The 23,292-nt window shown below is 40.1% G+C and overlaps 1 long non-coding RNA gene across 1 annotated transcript in view; it reads left to right on the forward strand.

Moving 5' to 3' along the window:
- Positions 1-21,559, forward strand: part of LOC116737977 — a 779,757-nt gene extending 758,198 nt beyond the window's left edge. Inside the window, exon 4 of the long non-coding RNA XR_004343383.1 lies at positions 21,486-21,559. This is a non-coding gene — a long non-coding RNA (uncharacterized LOC116737977). The remainder of the gene's footprint in view (positions 1-21,485) is intronic.
- Positions 21,560-23,292: the final 1,733 nt, after the last annotated feature.

A 23,292-nucleotide genomic window follows, 5' to 3' on the forward strand; every position in this document is an offset into this window, starting at 1 on the left:
GCTAAACTCCCTCCTGCCCTCTCTGGGAGCCAAAGAAAGCTCTGAGTCAGAGAGACAGAGATGCATGAAATAGGGAGTCTTGGGATATATAGGACTGTCCACCAAAAATGCAAGTGATAAGTAGGATGGGCCAAGGAGGGTGGGTGGAGCATGGATATTACCTTCCATGGTAGTAAGTGAATGTATGCATGCATGTGTGTGTGTGTGTGTGTGTGTGTGTGTGTCTGTTGTTCCCCCTTTATCAAGTTCTCTGAGGCTAGAAATTCTCTCTCATTCACCAGAAGCCCTAGCATAATGCCTAGCATCTAGGAAAAACACTTCCTGACGGATTGGGTGACAGAGTGTGACAGCTTGCGAATGTCACAGTAAATAAGGAAGTTGGCTGTTTTACAGCAATTTTTCTCTAATTCCCAAATTAAGCCTGTGCAGAAAAGGAAAAATGGCTCTTTCTTGGAAAGAGATTCAAGAGACTTTGTAGATCCCAGGCAGTTTGGGTGCAAGGTGGCTGTCAATCACAAATGCAAGTTGTCACTAGGCAAAATGGCCTTCTCCTGCTGCACGACCAATCTGCAATCTAAGACTCTCTAGTCAAGGTTAGCAGATAAATCAATACAAAGAGAGATGAGCATTTCAGGCAGTGCTGATGTCAAACAGCCATTTCATGTGTCTGGCAGAAAATTGAGCATATTGGGAAAGTACTAAAGACTTCCTGCGTGAAAATGCTGGGATCCCTAGTCTTGAAAGGAAAATCAGTTTAACTTTCACAAATCTTTCCTGACACCTGAGAGACAGTTTCCTCTTGACAAGGGCTTGGAGAGGACAATGTGATAAACAGCGGCGTGGCCTTCTCTTTGCTAGGTATCTAATTTGACATAGCTTTTTGTGGGCACTTGTTAGGTACTGGATTCTCTTTTTACCCCTGACATGTTTTTATTTATTTATGTATGTATTTGTGTACTTATATATGTACGTATGTATATATTTATTTAATTTTTTAAAGCAATGGATATTAGCAAGTGTTTTCAGATGTGTTGTATATTCTGACAATATTGTAAGCTCGGCCAGGTACATTAGCCTTCAGAACATATTAAGATGAAGGCTGAGTGCCTCTTCTTTAAGAGAAACCTAGAATAAAGTTTCGATTTTCCACAACAGCTTCTCTTCCTGATTTGAATGTCAGACAAATGTTTGACGCCCTTGAATGGTGTTTGATTAAATTCATTGACACCCATTGGCTGTTAAAATGGCCCTCAGGTCCTAGAAAAGCTCTTTATATGTATAAAGACATATGCAAATAAATACAGATAGATATGTTTTAAAGACCATTTTATAACTAACGTATTTGAAAATGATAGCACACAAAATATGATATTAAAATGAACTGATCTTGTAAAAAAATCATCAGGGTCTGAAGGAAATTTTAGGGTAGAATAGAACGTGATTAAACCCTGATGGATCCAGAATTTTGCTAATAATGTAAAGGTCCTGGTTGCCACAATCCTCAAGGAAATCTCTGTCCAGTGCATATTTAGGGATTGTAAATACAAGCTGGTTAATGATAAGCTTGTGAAACAAGTAAGGTTGAAGTACAAAAACTTCGGACAAACACTATTAGAAACCAGCCTGCTGCTTAATTGAGAGACAAGCCCCCCTTAAAATGGGGCAAATGTTTGCATGATCTAGGATACACCAATTCCCACCTGTTCACTTGAGTTCCTGGGCCTGTGGCTCATAACTGTAATCACATTTCACCAATTCCTCCTGCCTACCTGACAAAACTTAGGTTTATGTGCCATTTATATGTGGTCCCCAATCTTTGGAGCTTTGTCTAAAGTAAGTAACACTTTAGAAGCAATAACCCAGTGGGTTAACTTTCATAAGGGTTATGATTTACAATAGCACATTTATTTACAATAGCACAACTTCCTTGTTTCTTGGCAGTTCTCTATTTGGCCCCCTCCTCCCTCTTCTCTTTTCTCTAAGCAACCTTACCTGAGATTCCTTGCTGCCTAGCTTTTGTTTGGGTTTGGTTGATAGGGAAAGGGAGGGATTGGTTAACTAGCAGAATGGAAAGGTGGGAGGAAATGATTTCTTCTTTCTTTTAAAAAAAATTCTTCTTTCTTTAAAAAAAATTTTTTTAACATTAATTTATTATTGAGAGAGAGCATGAGCAGGGGAAGGGCAGAGAGAGGGGGAGACAAAGAATCCGAAGTAGACTCCAGACCCCTAACTGTCAGCACAGAGCCCTATGCGGGGCTGAAACTCACAAACCACAAGATCAAGACATGAGCTGAAGTTGGACTCTTAACTGACTGAGCCACCCAGGAGCCCCCTGATTCAGATATTTCTTATCTCAATTCCTTATTTTGCTTTCCCTAAATCCCCACCCCTGACTCCCCCTACCCCTTACCCTCCCCCACTTTGGCACTATGTTTCTGGCAGTAGCTATGCCTCTGGATGACCAGTTCACTAGGAAGCCCTTTCTTTCACTAGGCTATAGTGACACTGTTTCCACTACTTTCCTCTAGGGTGTTGACTGCTTCCCTGGGCTGTTGGTGTCTTGGAGTCCCAGTTTATCTTGCTTATCTTTGAACCTTGCTATTTCACTGTAAGTGGTCCCTTCATTAAATCTCTTTATTTAAACTATCTCAGAAAACTGTGTTTCCTGTCAGAACTCTGACAGTCACACTTTGTTTGACCATAGCATTCTTTGAAAGTAAGGAAGACACATATTTAGTATTTAATTATAAAATGCTTAGGTTGGGGTGCCTGGGTGGTCCGACTTTGGGTCAGGTCATGATTTCACAGTTTGTGAGTTTGAGCCCTGTGTTGGGCTCTGTGCTGACAGCTCTGAGCCTGGAGCCTGCTTCGGATTCTGTGTCTCCCTCTCTCTCTGCCTCTCTCTCTCTCTCTCTCTCTCTCTCAAAGTAATAAATAAACATTAAGACATAATAAAATAAAATGCTTAAGTTGATACATTGCAATATTATAGTTCTCATTTGGTGAGTGTGCTACTCAAAACTTTATTTGGAAAAGAACAAAAATAGAAGGTGCCTTTTCACATAATATTATAGTTTGGGCTCAAGTGTCCATGCCATTCTGTATCTGTGTCTATAGTAGCAGAATAGGTTAGGATCTGAGTACCTTGGTATCTACTACTCTGAGGCTGAATGACATGTCTTTCTTATACACAAGGCAGAAGCTGTCCAAGGTCCTTTCAGTCTAGATGATAAAAGCTAAGATGAAGTAAATGTCACATTGTGTTTATATTTAGTAACATGGTAAGTATGCATTATGCTTATATTTTACACATATTTTAATATATTTGTATATGCACACATACATACTGAGAGATAAAGAGAGGATCTGAGCTATGAATGCTGGGCATGGTGCTGCTTAACCTCAGTGTTAACTGAAAGCAGCACATTCATAAATACTATGTCCCAGAAAGAAAGTCAGAGATAGCCTGATCTCAGGTTCTTGCAGTATAGCCCAAGTTAGAGAAAATAAACATGTTTTAAAAGTCTACTATTTACTAGGAAGCATACAAATGAATGCAGTTTAATTTGGGATAAACAAATTACGTGGGTGCTGAGGAATTGACAGGAATTAAGGAAACAGGTGACTATACAGAAATAAATTCAGAGAGGGGGCTACTTCTGCCCTTGAGGAGAAGAAAATTAAATCAGTGACATTATGGTGGCCACGAAACCATTGCTACGTCTTGAATGACTTCCTCTCCAAGTCTTTTTATGTGATGGCTCTTTTGATGACTGAAAATGTTTAAAATAATTTTATACACAATGATACAGTCTAAAAATGAGAGGCATTACAACAGGAATAGAACAGCTTAGGAATCATTATTTTTTTTGGGGGGGAGGGAAGTGAGCAAAGAATGAATTGTCATGCCCGCATATGACTGCTCATGCTCTCATTTTCTACTTTAACTCAGGCCATATGGATTACTCCACCATCCTCTTCCCTTTTCTATCAAAATTGCCATGGGCTATTCCATCTCACACTTTCTCTCTTGCTTCACCTAGATGAGAAGGCCATCATCTATGCAGTTCATTATTTCCTTACCTCTAAAGAGAAACTGCAGGTTCTTTGAGTTTTCATGTTTTCTACTAACCATCATGGTACAATCAAAATTCAACATAGAGGGCCATTATGAAGCTTAAGAAACATGTCAAGATAGCATTTGTCCTGGCACTTGATCTACTGTTTCTAACCCTGTACAGGAGTCCATTTTGAACATGTTGGGCTTCACTTGGCCCCCCTGGGGCAGAAGTCACTCACCTTCTGTCTCTACCTGCCCATCTTCTTAGGCAGACTCTGCAATATTGATGGACACCCCTCTTTCATCACCACCATGACTTGCCCCACTGATTCTTCTCAACTTGCTCCCCATATTCCCATCTGCCAAGGGAAATTTTTCTCTCTTAATCTTTCTTTTTCTTTCACTCTCTCTTTGTGTATGACAAATATATTAAGCATTTTGAAGGCAGTTATCATCTTCAGATCTGCTGCAAACAGATCAGAACAGTAGGAGTCCCCTTCTCAAACTTCATTTGTCCGTGTGCCTCAGATGAGCACCAGGCATTAATAAAGACAGTCAACATGGACACCTGTGCCCCATCTTGAGCAATGGGACCATTTTGAATTCTGTAACAGCTTCTCCTAAGTCAGGGGGGAAGATATGAACAAATGGGAATACCTGTGTGTAATCAACTCCCCAGTCAAGTTGTAGAATATTTCTATCACCCTAGAAAGTTCCATCATGACCCATTTCAGTCAATCTCAGCCCCCTTTAACAACTCTCATTCAGATTTCTAACAGCTTATTTTTGCTAGTTCTTGAACTTCGTATCAATGGAATCTTGACAGTATGTACACATTTATGTCTGACTTCCTTCATACAAAATTCCGTTTTGGGGGGTGCTTGGGTGGCTCAGTCGATTAAGCATGTGACTGGGGTCCAGGTCATGATCTTCCAGTTTGTGAGTTCAAGCCTTGCATGAGGCTCTGTGCTGACAGCTGACAGGTGGAGCCTGCTTCAGATTCTGTGTCTCCTTCTCTCTCTGCCCCTCCCCCACCCGCTCTCCCTCTCAAAACTAAATAAACATTAAAAACAATTAAAAATACAAAGTAGTATTTTGGGGATTCACCTGTGTTGTGTGTATCAGTAGTACATTCTACATTTTTTATGAAAATACAATATTTATTATTGTATGTAATAACACAAGAAATGTGTCTGTGTATAATTGTGACAGGAAGTGCAATGGGCAGTAATAAAGGAAATTCCTAATGTACATGAAACGTGCTTGGTAATTTTAATGTGTTATTGACATTATTGCACACAAAAAAGTTTTGTCTCTGATAGAGCATTCCTTAGTAATCATGGAGCCTCTGTGCTTGAGTGGAAATTTTACATGTTTGCTGTCACACAGCAGTTGCCTCAATATCATTTCTTAAACTGAGCTTTTGAATTTAGAATGCCAAAAAAACACTGAAGCCATTGGTGGGTGAGCTGTTATTTAGAAAATATGCCAGAAGGGGCTCCTGGGTGGTTCAGTTGGTTAAGTGCCCAACTCTTGGTTTCAGCTCTGGTCATGATCTCATGGTTCATGAGTTCCAGCCCCGCATTGGGCTCTGTGCTGACAGTGTGGAGCCTGCTTAGGATTCTCTCTCTCTTCCTCTCTCTCTGCCCCTGCCCTGCTTGTGTGTGCTCGCGCTCTCTCCCTCTCTCTGTCTCTCTCTCTCAAAATAAAAAAAAAGAACTTTAAAAAACATATGCCAGAAATAGTAGCTGGAAATGCTCATCTGTCAAACCTGAGAGCTATTTTATTTTGTTTTATCTTATTTTATTGACTTTCTTAGAACAATTTTAGATTCACAACAAAAGTGACTGGAAGGTATAGAGAGTACCACATACTATCTTTTGATATTCCCATTATTCATATGTAGTTGTTGCACAGTTCTTAGATATTCTGTTCTCTCTTTTTTTGTTCCATTTTGGAAGTTTCTATTGACTTCCAAATTTTCTATATCCTCAAGCTCACAGGTGCTTTCTTCAGCTATGTCTAGTCTACTAATGAGCCCATCAAAGGCATCCTTCGTTTCTGTTATAATGATTTTGATCTCCAGCACTTCTTTCTGATTCTTTCCTAGAATTTCTGTCCCTCTCCCTGTATTGCCCATCTGTATGCTATGTGCTTTACCCATTAGAATACTTAGCATATGAATCATTCCAACATCCCTGCCTTATCTGAATCTGGTTCTGATGCTTAGGCAGTTTCTTCAAACTATGAGTTTTGCTTTTTAGTATGCTTTGATTTTTTTTTCTTGATAGCTGAACATGGTGTATTTGGTAAATGGAACTACAGTAAATAGGCCTTTAGTAATGTGGTGGTGAGGTGTGGAGAAGGGGAAACATGCTCTAGACCTCTGCTCAGGTCTCCGTCGTTAGTGAGCCCATGCCTCTGAACTGGGAATGTCACAAGTGCTTCTTATTTTCCCTCTTTCCCTCTTCAGGTGAGATTGGATGACTAGCATGGGCTACAGTTGGGTGTTTTCCTTCCCCCATGTGGACGGATGGCTAGAGCTGGCTGGACTAGAATATTCCCCTTCCCCCAGGTAGTTTAGGCTCTGGTAACATAGTTTCTCCTGAAGGCAAGCCTTGTTGAGAACAGTGTGGCCTATTTCAAAATACAGTAAAACCTTGGATTGCAAGTAAGTTGTTCCGCGAGCGTTCTGCAAGATGAGCAAACATTTCTAAAAAATTTTAACTTGATAAGTGAGCGTTATCTTGCAATATGAGTAGTACACGATGCCGCCTGTCACATGATCACAACCGAGACAATGGTTCTTGAAATTCGCTTTGATATGCAAGTGTTTTGGACTACAAGCGTGTTTCCAGAACAATTTATGTTCTCAAACCAAGATATTGCCATAGTCCCTTTCCCTGTCCCCCTGCAGGTGGCATGAGGGAGGGTTTTCTTTATATTCACTGTGAGAAAACCTGGTCGAGCTCCTGGAGATAAAACTTACAAAAGTGGGGTGGGCACCCTAAGGCTAGGCACCTCTGGAGTTTTTAACTCTAAGACATGTGTACCCCAAGCTCCAACAGTTCTTTAACTACAGTTTAGGTTTCCCTCCCCTTGTGCTGGTTCCTGTGGACGTTTCTGCTCAAAGAGCTGCTGCTCCGTGAAATTGTGGTTCTCTGTATTCACCCGCCTGTTTCTACAGTGATTTGCCCTGGGACCTCACTTCTCTGAAAGATCTAAGAAAAGTTGTTGATTTTTTTTTCAGTTTCTTCAGCCTATCACTTGTTAGGAGGGAGTGACAACTTCCAAGCCTCTTGTGTGCCAGAACGCCATTCTACTTTTTAAGAAGAAAAATAATGTCAGGTGTCACATACATAAAATACTGTGCAAACATCTGCTTTATTTTTTCTCTCAGGAATACCTTTGAGTGTACACAAAAGTTCCAACTTCCTAAAGGGATCCGTCAAAATAAATCTTTAACATTTATATTTAAATGGATATTTATTCACACTAAAAGCACACCCTAAACTTCTTTTCTGGTCCTGGCAGGTTTTTATGGCACATTACAACTTCATGCTATCTTGTGTCTGCTTACTACAGCTCAAGCCAGAGAACAAGTTGATTTTTGATGAGAAATATGCCCTTCTAGGATTTCATTATGCTACCACAAACTTGGTCTGGAGCTCATGGTTGGTGAAATACTGTCATTCATTATTAAGACTGACAAATGATGAGCATTGTGGGAAATTTGCATTTTAAAATGCAGTTTTCCTGCTTTAAAATTCTGTGGTTTATTTGGTCTCTTCCATTCTCCTATCATTCCCCAAATGCTTACTATTCCCCCAAATACCTCACTGTGGTTAAGAGGAACGAGCTCGGCTTCTGTTTGAGGGAAATAGTACATACGTCACTTCCAATTACATTTTTCTGGGCAATTTCAGGAGCGGTGTCTTATGTTTGGGTAAACCTTAGAAATCTAAAAGCCAGTGAAGGGAATGTTCCAGGTAGAACAAGAAAAGGTCATATCTGTGATGAATCAGAGGCCATTGCTCAGGCCGCTCCAAATTCATTTTAGATTTGTTACAGAAGCATATTCATCATATCACTGGGATGTTGTGAAATCCACAGTGTAGTGATTGGGAGTCTAACTAGCAAGCGTCTTTTGGATGCCGATACTTGACTATAGTAAGTACGGTACAATTCAGAGGTTTAGCTATAAATGAGGTCACTTTGTGAATACCTCTCCTTCTACTACTTGTTTCTCTTACCAAAAAATTATATTTTCTAGTATTAGGAGGGGATTCTGGGGAAAAATAGGTAATGTAAATCTATTTCCAGGCTCTCAGGGGAAACAATTGATCATACCTTCACTTGAGGTTCTGACTCTAGGACATACTGAAGAGTTTGGTGCTCCTAGCTGGGTTCCCAGGCCTCAGGTGAGGAATGGCATTCATGTACCTTTAGGCTTCCTTACATCTTTTGGTTTTCTCACACCTTTAAGTAAATAAGGTAAATGCAGGGAGAGGGACCTAAATAAGCCCTGTGAGGAACAAAGGGTATGTGACTTATTCTATTTAATCTTCACAGCAAGAGGGTAGCCTTATCCCCATATTACTGGGTGGGCAAAGAATAGAAACATGCTTTGTAGAAACACCTGCCTGGCTCGGTCAGTGGAGCATGTGACCCTTGATCTCAGTGTTGTGAGTTCGAGCCACACATTGGATGTAGACATTACTTAAGAATAAAATCTTAAAAAGAATAAAAAGGAACAGGCTATACTCACACAGATTGCCGTTTTCACGGCAGGATGCAATGTCTAGTAGGTTTGACTGCAAACGTTTTCTCTTTTCCTTATTCCAGGGTTTCTCTGGAAACAATTCCCATGCCTCTGAATTCTTTGCAGTAATATGCACAATTTATTACATATATAATATTTTTACTCTGGACAGTCAACAAGTGAAACCATCTTCCAAAACTGGCCAAGACCTAGATAAGAAGAAAAACCACTCCTGAGTGCCGTACATCCTCAGTGGGATTTCAAAAATCATATCAGTCTTTGCTCAATGTATCAGTCAGATTTTTCTGCATTACAAATGACCTCGAAAGACCAAAGGCTAACAGCAAATGGCATTTATTCTCTTGTTCACAGTTCTGCAGATTGGCTGGGTTTAACTGGTTGAGGCTGGGCTGGACCTGACTGACCTGGATCCCAGCCTTTTGGTAGTGGTCAGTCTGTTTCACCTACCTCACTTCAGGTGCCATTCTGAAAGGGCAGTGGCTACCTGGAACATTCCATTTTTATGCCGGTGAATGCTCTTAAAGTCTCGCATTTGCTCCCATCCCATTGACCAAAGCAAGTCACATAGCCAGACTCAACATCAGTGACACAGGGAAATATACTCCACTTACAGGATAGTTTTGAAAAATAAGGGTGCCAGAGGGTGTGGCAAAGAGGAGTGAGGAATTCAATATGCTCATCCAATCTAGCACATTCAGAATCCAAACCATCAAAAAGAGACACAGTAGTCTAATGGTGACATTACTGCCCACGTCAAACTGTGTTCTCCATCACAACAGAGAAATTTTCAGAATTTCTCACTTGTGATCTTTCAGAGTGTCTTTGAAAATGATTTTCAGGATGATGTACTCCAGTGGGCTTTCAGTATATCAAAAGACATATTTTTGATCATAGAAATTATATAATTATATCAAATAATGTGTTATTTTTAATCACAGTCTGAGTTGCTAAGATTGCATTAATCTCTGTGTTTCTCAGCAAAAGAGTGGCTGCCATTTGTAAATTCTATCAAACATAGAGTGGAGTTCTCACCAATTGCATCAGCTCCATCTAAGAAAACTTCACATGCTGTAATCTGGAGACTGGTTCAGATGGACCTCAGGACATGAGTGTAGCAGCCAAGGTCTGTCATAACATTCATATGTGAAGAGGAGAGGCTCTCCATGCTCAGTGTTTATTGCACGAGAGTTGATCAGTGAGAAACTTCAGAGAAATTCCTGGGATTATGAGGGCAGTTTGCAAACTTAGGCCTTCAGGGGAACTTGGCTAGTTACTGGGGAGTAAAAGCCAATAAGCAGGGCTCTGGGGACTCACTCCTCTTCTTCCATGTTATGGTGTCATGGTTAATGCTGCTGGAAGCTGTGATGAAAATATTCAGCGCATCTCCTTCAGGAGAACCTTGCAACCTGGCTGTGCAGGTGGGAACATAAAAGCTTTTTAGGACATACGTGGTTTCATGCCTCTAAGTCAGGGACACTTGAAGCTAAGAGACCCTCTATAATGGTGTGTCTCTTAAGGAGCTCCTGTTCTCTGACCCAGCTTGAAGGTCACAGAAGCCCAAGAGGTGTTTTTTGGACCTAAAGCCAAGGGACCTAGTTCTCATTCTCCTAAGTCCATGCCTTTAGGTTGTGCCAAGGTCACATGTGTTGTGGAAGTTCTTGCCCAGCAGGCACAAGACAGCTGCACAGAATTAGTTTGTTTCCTTCCCTCCGGTGAGAGAGATGATTTTCCTAGGCTTTAGGTGGCATAAAATCATTTCAGGATGCTAGGAAGCTTCACACCTTATTGAGCACATACTTTGCTCTGAGCACTGAGGGTGAAAAGGTGAATAATAAAGATAAGGGCTCTGCCTCATGGAGTTTATATTCCAGTGGAGGTACTCATGGTAACCAAGCATTTCAGAGTATGAGGGGGGCCACACAACTGCTCTGGAAAGCCAAAATGAGGAGTTTGGACTTTGGTCACAAGTGTGGAGCAAGTCACTGGCATCTCTTAGCATGGCTATGACATGGTGTGCTTTATGTTTAGAAAGATCATTGGCTACAAGGTCCATGCACCACAGGGTGCCACCAGTTCAAAAGTAGAAACTTCATTTTTGTCTTTTCAGTAGATCCCAATATAAATCTTTCCTACTCAAATGTGATACCCTTGGTGAACTCCCTTGATTGCCCCTGTAGGAAAAATGTTCTTTTAAAAGAGAATATTAGAAATCTTCTGTTCCAGGTGATTCTATGAGATCTTTCATCTCCTTTCTCAAGAGACTTATTCAAAGTTAGTAGGAACAGCTTGCATAGAATAGCATTTGTTTCACGAGCCATTTCTTAGGTCATTATTATAATTCCTTAGGCAAAAGATGATTTAAAAAATATCCTCAGAAATAGAAGCTGGAGCTCATAAGTTTTAGAAACTGATGAAGCTTGCATAGATTGTAACCTTGTGTCCCATAAAAGTGCAGCTCATTCATACCCGCTTTGCAGAGCAAAGGAAAGACAACTTGAAAGGAAAACTTCATGTTGCACAATGTTTTAAGTAGGTGAAAGCACAAGTAACTCAAGTCTGAGGCTGAATATAGTAGAATTTATGGAGTGTCACTTGCTATGGAACACATAATGTCAAGTGAAATGAAAGAACGTGTGTGGAGAGAGTTTAATGATAAGAAGTACAGAATTTTCCTTCTCCCTTGTATATATGACAATCCTAGAGGTCTCGCTTGGAAAATCAGTGCTAAGCTGAACAAAATAATGGGTAAGGCAGGACCACAGAGAGAGGTGTGATACACAGAAGTTCTGTTGTGAGCCAGTGAGCTTCAGATTTCTAAGTTCCAATTGTGTCCAGAATGATGGTACCTATATGTTGAGGAGTAATTGTACCATCCCATCCACCAGCTTTTCTACAATCCAAGGGGATTCCTTGGGCCCCATCCATACTCTGAAATGCAGACATTAAATGGTAGACTGGGTGCTGCCACCCGAGAAAGAGAGCAAAACATCAGTGACCCCAGGTCTATTGGGTGTGACCAGGCATGAGGCCCCGTGCTTGGCACACTGAAACAAGCTTTCTCATCCTATGTGCCTCCAATTTCATTTCCTTCTCTTGGAGTTTGAAACTGTTGCCTCAGGAGGCGAATCTCTGAAGGAGAGGGGTCATGGTAAATTCCATTCATTCTATAGATGTGGGAGGATGAACAATAGCAGGCACTCGGCTAGGGTATGGGTGGAATCAGGCAGACCCAGGCTTGGGTATTGGCCCTGCCCCTTGCTTGGGTTCTCTAAGAGTCACTTTCATTCTATAAAATGGGAAAGACTATACACATCTTGAAGGGAGTTTTGAAGGTTCAGGCAATTTTATGTGGAAGCCAGAGGTGACAGGGCTCTTAAGGACAGCCTAGGCTCCCACCCTTGCCACCCATGGCCACATGCAGTATCTTTGCTTCCTCTTCAAGCATATGCTGGTTTAAACCACATTAGTGATTGATACTGAGTCTACCAATGCTTGCATAACACTTAGACTGCATTTTGCACACCTCTTGGTAGTTTTTAATATAAAACCAAATTAATCATCTTTGGTCACTGCCTCCCTGAATACACTAAAGTCACTGTTCATTTATAGACCAGCTCATCTTTAATTATTCTCCCTTGTTCTTTTCATTGGGTTGTTGTGGAGATTAATTAATATAATACATATAAATGCTAGGTAGAGTGACATGTACATAATAACTACTCAATAAATGTTAACAGCAGCAGCAGCAGCAGCAGCAGCAACAGTTTACTGTGGTTTCAAGATTTCTGTCCAGTGGGGCCAGGCTTCCATGCCAGTGTGAGCCTGACCTATATGACCTCTACCCTCCCCCCTCCCCAAAGTAAAATACTATTGTGCTTCCATGCTGACAACTTCCAACTTATTTCCTCCATATCATTAAGTAATTTATAAAACATTTATCTACCGTGCACATGCCAGACCTTACAAGTAGAAAAGTCTGAAGAATGGGTGCCATCAGATAAAACATGACCCCTCATTTTCTCAAGTTCATGAATGCATGTTGATTGCAGTCGTGGTTTGGCTTCCCCCCAAATCAGGCTCAGAGGCAAGGGTTTGAGTTCAAGTAGTTAACTGGGGAGATGATTTCAGGGAAAGAAGCCAATAAGAATGCAGTTTGCCACTGTGAACAACAGGTGGGTAATCCCACCAGGCAACTCGAGGAAACTGTATGAAGCATGCACCTCAGTGTTGTCTTGCCTGAGGGGTGAGTGAGCTGGGATATTTATCCACAATCTCTCATTAATCATGGGTTGAGAAATGTTGCTGGTGGTCCTGATTCCCTGACACTTTGGACCTGCCCCACCTGTGGTGTCACTATGGACACCCTCAGTTAAAAGCCTGCTGGTGCTAGTGGGTGTAAATCAAGCCAGTGTGCAAGGATGGCATATGCCAAGGGGATGTATATAGGGTGTTGTCAGCATCTGCTATGTCTATTGAACTTGTTAAGATGCCATATTATGTATATATGTGCATATTTTACAAAAACCTGCCTTTTCAACACCAGCTGAGACTCCACCATCTTACTGACAGGCTGGGGATGTCTCGCTCTTGCCTACTGTGGTGCCCTTTGCTCTCCTGAGGAAAGCCAGTGACACCCTCTTTAGCATTCTGCTGCTGTGCTCACTGCAGTCACTGAGGCCAGTGTCACTCTTATTACTTCACCTGTTTTATCTTTTGTGAAACTCAGCCTTTAGCCAGAATTGTCTGAGTGGCTGCTCTAGCGATTGCTTAACGGTGAGCCTCCTTCAGCTCATTCCTTTCAAGTAATTTGATTTCATCGTGCTATCAGAATTGCTTTTATGTCTTGGAAGGAGGCCTAGGGGGAAGGGGTTGACAAAAACTGTTTTCAGATTAAAAAATAAATTCATTTCCCATACTTTCCCTTGCTCACCCATATACTCCATACTCCTATACCCCCATAGCCCCGCACCTCGGTGCACCCTCCATCCGTATCCCCCTACCTCTCCTCCTGACCAAAGGCAGGTGTGTGTGTGTGTTCGTTCAAGAAATAGTCATGAGGAATGTTCTGAGAAAGACAACTCATCTCACGCTTCATGTCCTTTTACTTGAGCTTGTAAAGTATACTATTTCATGTCCCTGTGGTCCCCACACCAGAATTTTTGTGCTAAGATGGAAAATGTTATGGTTATACTGTCTCAAAATTGAAGCAAAGTGTAATTTTGCATTGATAATCAACATTGACAATCTCAGTTCAACTGATGTTAACATTTCAATAAACCCAGTGATACATCCCTGTCATTTGGGACAGTCTGAGATTTGCATCAATGCTGAACACCCCATGTTTAAGACCTGCATAGTATTTTGCTTGAGTTTGTGTGTAAATAGAAAAAAAAGTACCAACATGCTTTAAAGACTTGATAAGGAGGGAGAACTCAAAATTGAATGTGAATTTCACATGCAGAGTTCCAGAGAAGTTTTGTTTTTGCTTTTGATTTTTTTTAACTCTTGATTCTAACTTCTGAATATTTATCGCAATTCAGTACTAATCTTGTGCTTCTAGTCACTGAAGGATGGTTAGTATGGCAACCAGTGTTTCATCACAGCTTTGGACTAAGTACCCTTCTTGGTGAGATGAGATTATGGACTAAACACCCTTTGAGGCAAAAACCACTCCAGAACTTGTGCATGGTTTTTACGCTTGTGAGCTTTGCCTGGGCATTGATATCTAGGTTGCCTTATTCTTACAACTGCTAGAGAGGCATCCACAGTTAAGGCAGAGGTGACTCCTTATGGCTGGGCTTGACAGGGATATCAGGGACAATGCAAGAAAGCGAGGCCCCGGCTAGACTGTACATGGTAGAGGGGGGTTGACATTTGGACACATGGGTTAATCATACCTGGAATTATGTTCAATTTGATATTTTTTTGCAGTAAGAACTTCTTTGAAATAACTGACTTAAGGCATTACCATATGCCCTCGATGGTAGGGTGATCCAGAGCTGCAAGCAGACTGTCATTTTAGGTTTAAAACAAAAGCTGATCCATTGCTTCTGCCTGCAAAAAGGGTAGTTTTACAGGCAAAGCAAATTATGTCTACTTTTATTTCAGTAGAATATGCTAGATTTTCAGTAGAATGTGTTTTATTTTATGTATTTTTATTATTCTTTAATTCAAGTATAACCGACACAGTGTTATATTAGCTTCAGGTGTATAATATAATGATCAAAAATTCTACACATTACTCAGCGCTTATCGAGATGTGCACTCTTAATCCCCTTCGCCTGCTTCACCCAACACCCCACCTACCTCTGCTCTGACACACACCACAAACACCAATTTGTAGAAAGTGGTATTTTTTTTTTTTTTTTATGTCAGGGAAACAAATTTAGTTTTTGTGTCAGAGCAATCGACAAAGTTGAAGATATTGGAGAATTATCAACAACAGCAAAAGAATAAAAGAATGAAACCTAGAGAGGAACTTCGTCTATGATAAGGTCAAAACCAGATTCATTCGAATTGTGTTGAAAACATTCCAGATTTTTAACAATTCCATCAAACGAATAGTCCAATGGCTGGGCAGGACCTTCAGTGAATCTTCATTGCTATATCTTTCTGCAATTTGATTAAAAGAGAAATATCTGCTTAATAACTGAGTAAAAGGAAAATATCTGTCTAATGAGTTATTTGCTGTACCATGGATAAAAACTATTGTAAATTGAATATTCTGTTTCAATTTTTACCTCTCTTGTTCAAAATTTGTAAATATTGTGTTGGTTTAATTCTGGTAGGAGTGTAAATGGGTAAAACTGCTTTGGAAAATTGGCAGAATCTACCAGAGTTAAATGTCTGCTTAAGCGATGAACTGGTAGCCCCAGCTCCAGGTATATACTCAACAGAAACAGTGCTCATGTCCACCAAATGACATTTATGAGAATGTTCATGGCAACTTCATTCCTAATAGCTCAAACAACCCACTTGTCCATCAACAGTAGAATGGCTAAATAAATTGTGGCATATTCATACAATGGAATACAACACTGCAGAGAAGAAGAAGAAGCTTCTGCTATATGTAACAACATGAATAAATCAGGCAGGCATAATGTTGAAAAATTTGGACCAAAAGGGGTGCACATTGTAATGTCTATATATGTGAAGCGTAACAACAGACAAAACGAATCTGTGACAGTAGAAGAGAGAATAGCAGTTTCTTCATGGGGTAGATATTGACTTGGGATGAGGCGGTTTTCTGAAGAGCTAGAAATATTTTATATCTTGGGGCGCCTGGGTGGCGCAGTCGGTTAAGTGTCCGACTTCAGCCAGGTCACGATCTCACGGTCCGTGGGTTCGAGCCCCGCGTCGGGCTCTGGGCTGATGGCTCAGAGCCTGGAGCCTGTTTCCGATTCTGTGTCTCCCTCTCTCTCTGCCCCTCCCCCGTTCATGCTCTGTCTCTCTCTGTCCCAAAAATAAATAAACGTTGAAAAAAAAAATTAAAAAAAAAAAAGAAATATTTTATATCTTGATTTGGGTAAGAGTTGTATGTGTGTATGATGTATGTATGTACATTTGTGTGTATGTAAATATTTTGCAAGTAGTTTCAATATAAAAGTAAACAAAAAGAAAAAATCACTTACACATTCTGTAAATAAACTTCAACATTCACAACAGAAGTTAAATTTAATAATCTATACTAATGAATAAGGAACTAAGCTTTGGAATGCCAACAGAAGCACAGATTCTATGTACACCTGGGCACACACATATATAATTCCCTGCACGCCTGGCCCTAAATTATTAATGGCTTGTTCAGCCTCATTGACCCTCATACTTGGAAGAGATTTTCTATGTCATTTAATTCAATGATTCATCTAAAGCTTGTCTGCAGCCTTCCCTCTGGGTGGCCATCCTGCTTTTATGAACAAAAGCCCTCTGGTGACCAGAATACATTGTGACCTCCCGAGGTAGGCCTTACTGTCATCGGGAGCCCATCCCTGAGCAAAAATCTATCCTGTCTATTCATTGGTCTTACTTGTAACCCTTGGAGTCTTGCAGTTAAGTGGACAAAGAATTGTGCTGTTGATGTTTCCTCTGAACACCATACTTCATCTCGTATAGATATATGCCCACTGAAAGAAGGCATATTTTCAGGGACATTTGTCTTGATATTTCCCTCCATTTTTAATTGATTACAGGATATCATTCCATTAGGAACTGTGTTTTCTCATATGAATCTTCTCAGTAGTTTCCCCTCAGGGATGAAATAGGATAATGTGGATATATCATTGCACCCTTCACCCTCTGAGACTCTAGAGCTAAACACCCTTGTTCTCCCAGTGCTGGCTTTCTTGCTGTCAGTACAATGAATCACAAGTCCACAGTCCATTCACTCATTCAACACACATTTATTGATCATCTTGTAGGTGCCAGCAATGGTTTAGAGAGACAGTGATAAGCAAAACACAGATGTGATGTCTGCCTCCTTAGGGCTTTCACTCTACTAGGATTATTAATCAAATATGTACATAAATAAAGGTAAAATTGAAGCTAAGATGAGTACCACCAGGGAAAGGTACATCATGTTATGAAAGTGTCAAATAGGGAGTCGTCAGAGAAGCCTTCTCTGGAGAAGTGATGACTGGGAAAAGAACAAATAAAAGTTAAAATAAGCTAGGAAACGAGGGAGAAATGTCATTTCAGGAAGAAGATACAGCATGAGCAAGGCCTTCTGGCAGAGAGCAAAAGCAAACATGCCACATTCAAAGAACAGAAAGAAGGTCAGTGTAGCTGGAGTTGAGGAAGCAACGAGCGATACAGTGTGAGAAGAGCCTAGAGAGGTAGGAAAGAGTCACGCCATTCAGGCAGGAAATATGAGCACTAGTTTGGGCTTCAAGGGCTTATAAAGGACATCCCTTGGAAGGTAGCAGAACAAACTAAAGATAGAACAAGTTTTGAGAGAGCATGCTTAAATTAGTAATTTGGGAATAAAAATGTTGCTTCAAGGAGCAGGGTGTGATCTAGGGAGGCGGTGGAGTGGAGGTGGTTGTCAAAAATGACCAGGTCAAGTAACTGGCAGGCCAGGTGGGTCATCTTATTGGACACTGAAGTCACCCACGGTTATGGCAAGCCTTGAGATACAGATGAAAACCATAGCTCAGTGCCAGAGGCTTTGATAGCTGTGGGAAAGTGACCAGGAGGTCACATATAATTGGGAACTGACTGTAGTTGCCATGGTTCTATGAGAATTTTTATAATTTCTCTGTGGGGACTTACGTCTTCTAAAGGTTAATGCTGACGGCCATTGCAACTGAGCATGATTACAGTATTTATTAGCTTTATATAGCCCTATAATCTTATGATTTAAGTACTTCTTAAACACATCAAAAAGTTGGAGAAGAATTTCATGGGAGGAGAATAAATAGGAAAAACTAAGACCCAAGTCTAGAAAGGCTCCTTGTGGTGTATCATGCCCAGCTAAGGAGCTAAAGTTCACTCTGTAGTTGCTGGAGAGTCCCCAAGGTCACCATTGCTTTGTGTAATGTTGTGGTAACTATACTTTAGGAAGAATCACTTAGAAGTGGTGTGCTCAACAGAATGGAGAAGCAGGGGAATGACCAAAGAGGCACAATTATGAGTCAACTACAGTAATCAAAGTGAGGACTGATTGTTCTTTGAATGAGATCAGATGGCAAAGAAGGAAAGGAAGTGGTATAAAATATTTCAGAGGACTCAGTTACCAGCTGGGGAAACAGTCAAATACTGAAGCAGTGTCTAGGAGAGAGATATCCATGAGCAGAAACCAGAAATACTGGAAGAAGTTCATTTCGTGGAAGAATACACATTACACTTCTGGTTATGGAGTGCATCAAGGGGAGGTATCCAGGTGATTACAAATGCAGATGTTAAACTCAGAGGGGAGGTGGGGGTAAGGTAAACTAGAAAAGCCACCTGTAGTTAACCCCTAACCACAAATGCCCATCCCAGCCTCTTGCTTTTTCCTTGCAGTCCACAGGGACTCCTTTTCTTTCTACCTCTCATCACTTCTCTTACCTTTTCCATTAATTCCTACTTGCTCACACATACTTCTGAGGACAGTGTCTCCTCAGCTCCCTGCTTTATTGTTCTCTTCCCCAAACATTCTATCACTTCCTAGAAAGCCTCCTCTTTCTTGCTTAGCTCCCTTTGTCTGTGTCCCCACATCCCTGATTCATTCGCATGCATGCCTCTTATTTATTTCCTCCCTCTGACTTTGGGTTTTAGAGGACAGGGGCTCATTAAACATGTCTATATATCTTCTCTTTTCTGGTTCAATAATTTGCTTAATGAACGAGCTAACTAACAGGTTTTATTTTAAGGGTTTTATATTTTGAAACCTTCATTTAAGGAAAATGTAAATAGATGAAACAGTTCAAAACAAATTCACAATCCCAAATGTCACAGATGAATTTACAAAGTTTAAAAAGTTATGGGGTGCCTGGGTGGCTCAGTCGGTTAAGCGTCCGACTTCAGCTCAGGTCATGATCTCATGGTTTGTGAGTCCGAGCCCCGCGTCGGGCTCTGTGCTGACAGCTCAGAGCCTGGAGCCCATTTCAGATTCTGTGTCTCCCTCTCTTTCTGCCCCTCCCCTGTTCATGCTCTGTCTCTCTGTGTCTCAAAAATAAATAAGTGTTAAAAAAATAAAAAAATAAAAAGTTGTGCACATTTTTCCTATGACAGTGGTTCTCTCTCTCATATGACGGTCAAGTGGAGCTTGGCCCTGCTTTATTTTGTCCCCTTTCCTAATGCACTCTCTTACAAAGTGTGTAGGTAGAAACCTAATCAGAAAAGCAACATTTGTTCTTGGAAATGCGGACAAACATCTCTCTCTTGCTCCTCTTCTTTCATACATTTTCTCTGAAAGTGTAATGAGTTTTATACCATTAGTATAAACTACTGGAATATGTATTTGCCTTCCAATAAAACTGGTCTTTTAAATCCCAGATCTCCCCATTTCAGCAATACCTCTCTCTTTCTGCATCTGCACAGAACAATGTCACAGGAGCCCCCTGATTAAAAGGCATGTTAGTGGATGATGCTGCAGCTGGCTAACACAGAATATCGACTAAGGTGAAGGCTGACTTTAGATGTTGGGAATGGCGTACATTTAATGGATGCTCCTAGAAAAAGGAGCTAGAGGAGCTCAAATAGGTGAGAGGAATCATAGAAGCCAGTGCTGAAAAATCCAGGAGGAGAATTTTCAAATCTATAGTGACAAAACATAGATTTGTAGCTGCCAGGGGCTGGGGTAGAGGGATATTGAGGAATGACTATTAGTGGGCACAGAATCTTGTGGGGAGATGATGAAAATATTCTGGAGTTGGTGGTGATAGCTGCACAACTTTGTGGAACTATACAAATCCACTGTGTTGTATACTTTAAAACAGTATTTTTTTTTTTTTAAATCAAGGAGGGAAGAGGTATGAAACATGGAAAACTAGTCAAGCACATCTGATACAGGAAAAGATGAAGACTGATTTGAATGAGTGATTGACTATATGAGATTTGGTGATTAGGAAGCCAATAGTAAACTTAAAGAAAGTAGTTTCAAAGGAATAGTCACTTCGTCTTTTCTTCTTTTTTCCCCATAAATATAGAATTTGTAAGGTTATTCCTTCACATATATTTTATTGGCAGAATGTATGATGATTCTGCAAGTTCAGAAGTACATTTGATTTATATAAACTAAAGAGATATTCTGGATGGGTTTTAGAAATTCTGATTATGTGTGCTGCTGCTCAGTAGGACATAAGTGTCTTTCTTCCCATCTTTCTAAAATCAAATCCATAGTGCACAACCAGGTCAATTCATGTTGTCTTAATCTCAAACATAATTTTTTTTAACATTTATTTATTTTTGAGAGACACAGAGAGACAGAGCACAAGTGGGGGAGGGGCAGAGAGAGAAAGAGAGAGACCCAGAATCCAAAGCAGACTCCAGGCTCTGAGCTGTCAGCACTGAGCCTGACTCAGGGCTTGAGCCCACGAACTGTGAGATCATTACCTGAGTTGAAGTTGTACGCTTAACCGACTGAGCCACCCAGGCGCCCCTCAAACATAATTTCCAGTGGCCCTAAAAGGAAGGCCTTTGAATTCTGACAATAACTTTCTTTGAATTCTGGTAATAACTTTCAGTGGTATGGCTATTTGGCAAGTTGTTTGTCCTGTCTTGTGCCAGTTCATTGATAGAGTCCTGCTGGCCCATGACCCTGGGTCAAGTACATGTATTCTCTAGCCATATTTACTTGGTTTATAAATTGAGGGTAATAAACCTTATATGAGCACCTCTTATGAGAATATTATATGAAAGTGCTTTGAAAACTCTTAAACAAATGTAGATATATTTTTAATTGACTGTTGTAGAATTTAAAAGACAGTTAAATCCTTTTTCTTGTTAGTGCTGGACTGGCATAGGACTAGCCCCTTTCATGCGTCATATGTGTGATCATGGGCTTCATATCCATGGGTACCTTACTGAGACCTGTCTTGATCAGTAGTAATTGGTTGAATTGCATACTGCTTAAATGAGAAAAATTCAGTGTCATACCATCATTGAATTATCTATTGCCTTCATCTTTTTATGTTTATTTGTTTTATTCTGTTCTTCACTTAGGATTCCCGAATGAGCCTGCTTCCATCGTTGCCCTCAGCACCATTAAGGAATGGCTGGCCAAGAATCATCACGAGGTAGGAGGAACAACATAATTAGAAAACATTGAAAATGGTATAATTTGATCCTCAATCTCAAAAAAAGCAGAAAAATTTATTCCATAAATATCAAGTAGGCCTAGTCATTGAGCCAAAGCTAGCTGACCATGCTTTCTGGAGGTTACATAGGTGGTTGAATATTTTCCAGTAATTAATTGAATGAAGGGATTATGCTGATTGTTTTTGGTGGTGAATATATACAAATTGATCAGACTCATTTGGTCATGATCTCATTTTTACATCTTTAGATAGTATGGGTTTTGTGTGTAAAAGAGAACAGGATGGATTGTCCTGTGCTATTTTCCTTAAGGAGTTAAGCTATCTTTGTTGACAGGGATTCCTGGTGTATGATAATTTTTTGGTATCTTGAGGTCCTTTATTTATAATTAATCATTCCCCTAAAGTAACTTCTGAGTGTGAAATTGGAGTACACATGGATAATTGATAGCTAAATCCTCATGATTAGGATTTTTTATGAAACTGCTTCTCTTGGACTATTCATCATGCATCTTATTCTGCTTATTTAATAAAATCTTTAGGATATGTTTAGTGATGAACAGGAGAATTACTCAACAAAGTAACACAATAAGTAGAGATACTGTGGAGGCTTAGATTTCAAAATTTTGGCAATTAACATATTGTAACAGTAAATAGGTTTCATACAATACACAACTTTGTGTGTTTTTATTCTGATTTTTTTCTGATATTCATGTGAGTGCTTATAAAGAATTTTGTTCCATTTATATAGACCATGAATTTAGCTTTCTTCTTGGGTAGGACATGGATTATTTGGAAATGTTTGAGTATGGAGACAGACTGTGGGCCTTTGCTAATAATACGGGAGATAGCTTCTTGGTGCCTTTGTGAATTTAAAAAAAACAGCAGTGTAATTTTCTGTTAATTGCTGTAATTTCAACATTTTTTAAATAGATTCAGAAATTGTTACTCTCCAGGAGGAGTAAAGACCACATGGCCAAACATATCCATTTTCGTGCTTGTTCTTTCTTTTCCTCTTACTCTGAAAGGCATACATACATATAACAGATTTGATATAGATATGGCTGTAATAACCTCAAAGAAGCAGAATTTTTTTAAAAAATACCAAAAATAACCAGTTTACAAAACATTTCTTTGACATGTATTATTTTCACAACAATCTCATGAAACATCTAGCATAGGATTCTCATCTAGAATCAAAAGGTTAAATGACATACTCAGGATTTCAGACTCACAAAGCCAAGAGTCTGACTTTGCCCTCCTTACTCCAACAGCCATTCCTCCTTGGAGGGATCCTGAGGCCAGGGAGAGAAGTTCAGTCCCTTTGAAAGTGATATTTTTAATATATCTCTTGGTTACGGTAAAAGCTCCTCACCTGGACCATCTGCTTAGCAAAAGTGTAGAATGTTTCATGAATACAAATCGAGCTAGTGTATTGGTGCAAATCCATATTTCCAGTAAAATAGTGATCCAAGGATATTCCCTACTGATGAAAATTCACATGTGTCATGGTGGCATGTGAGAGAAGTATGTATACTCACACAAAAGTCATCAAGGAGATGATTATGAAGAGGAAACTTGTTGGTCATTTTTATAGTTCATTGAAAAATCCTACTGATGGGTTTTCTCTGTTAAACTATGCAGGTTATTTTTCATGGAAATGTGTTAGTGTTTCCCACTTAAATGGTCTGTGCCCTGACAAACCTCGTTAGCTT

This window comes from Lynx canadensis, chromosome A3, assembly GCF_007474595.2.
Source record: "Lynx canadensis isolate LIC74 chromosome A3, mLynCan4.pri.v2, whole genome shotgun sequence".
Taxonomy (NCBI): domain Eukaryota; kingdom Metazoa; phylum Chordata; class Mammalia; order Carnivora; family Felidae; genus Lynx; species Lynx canadensis.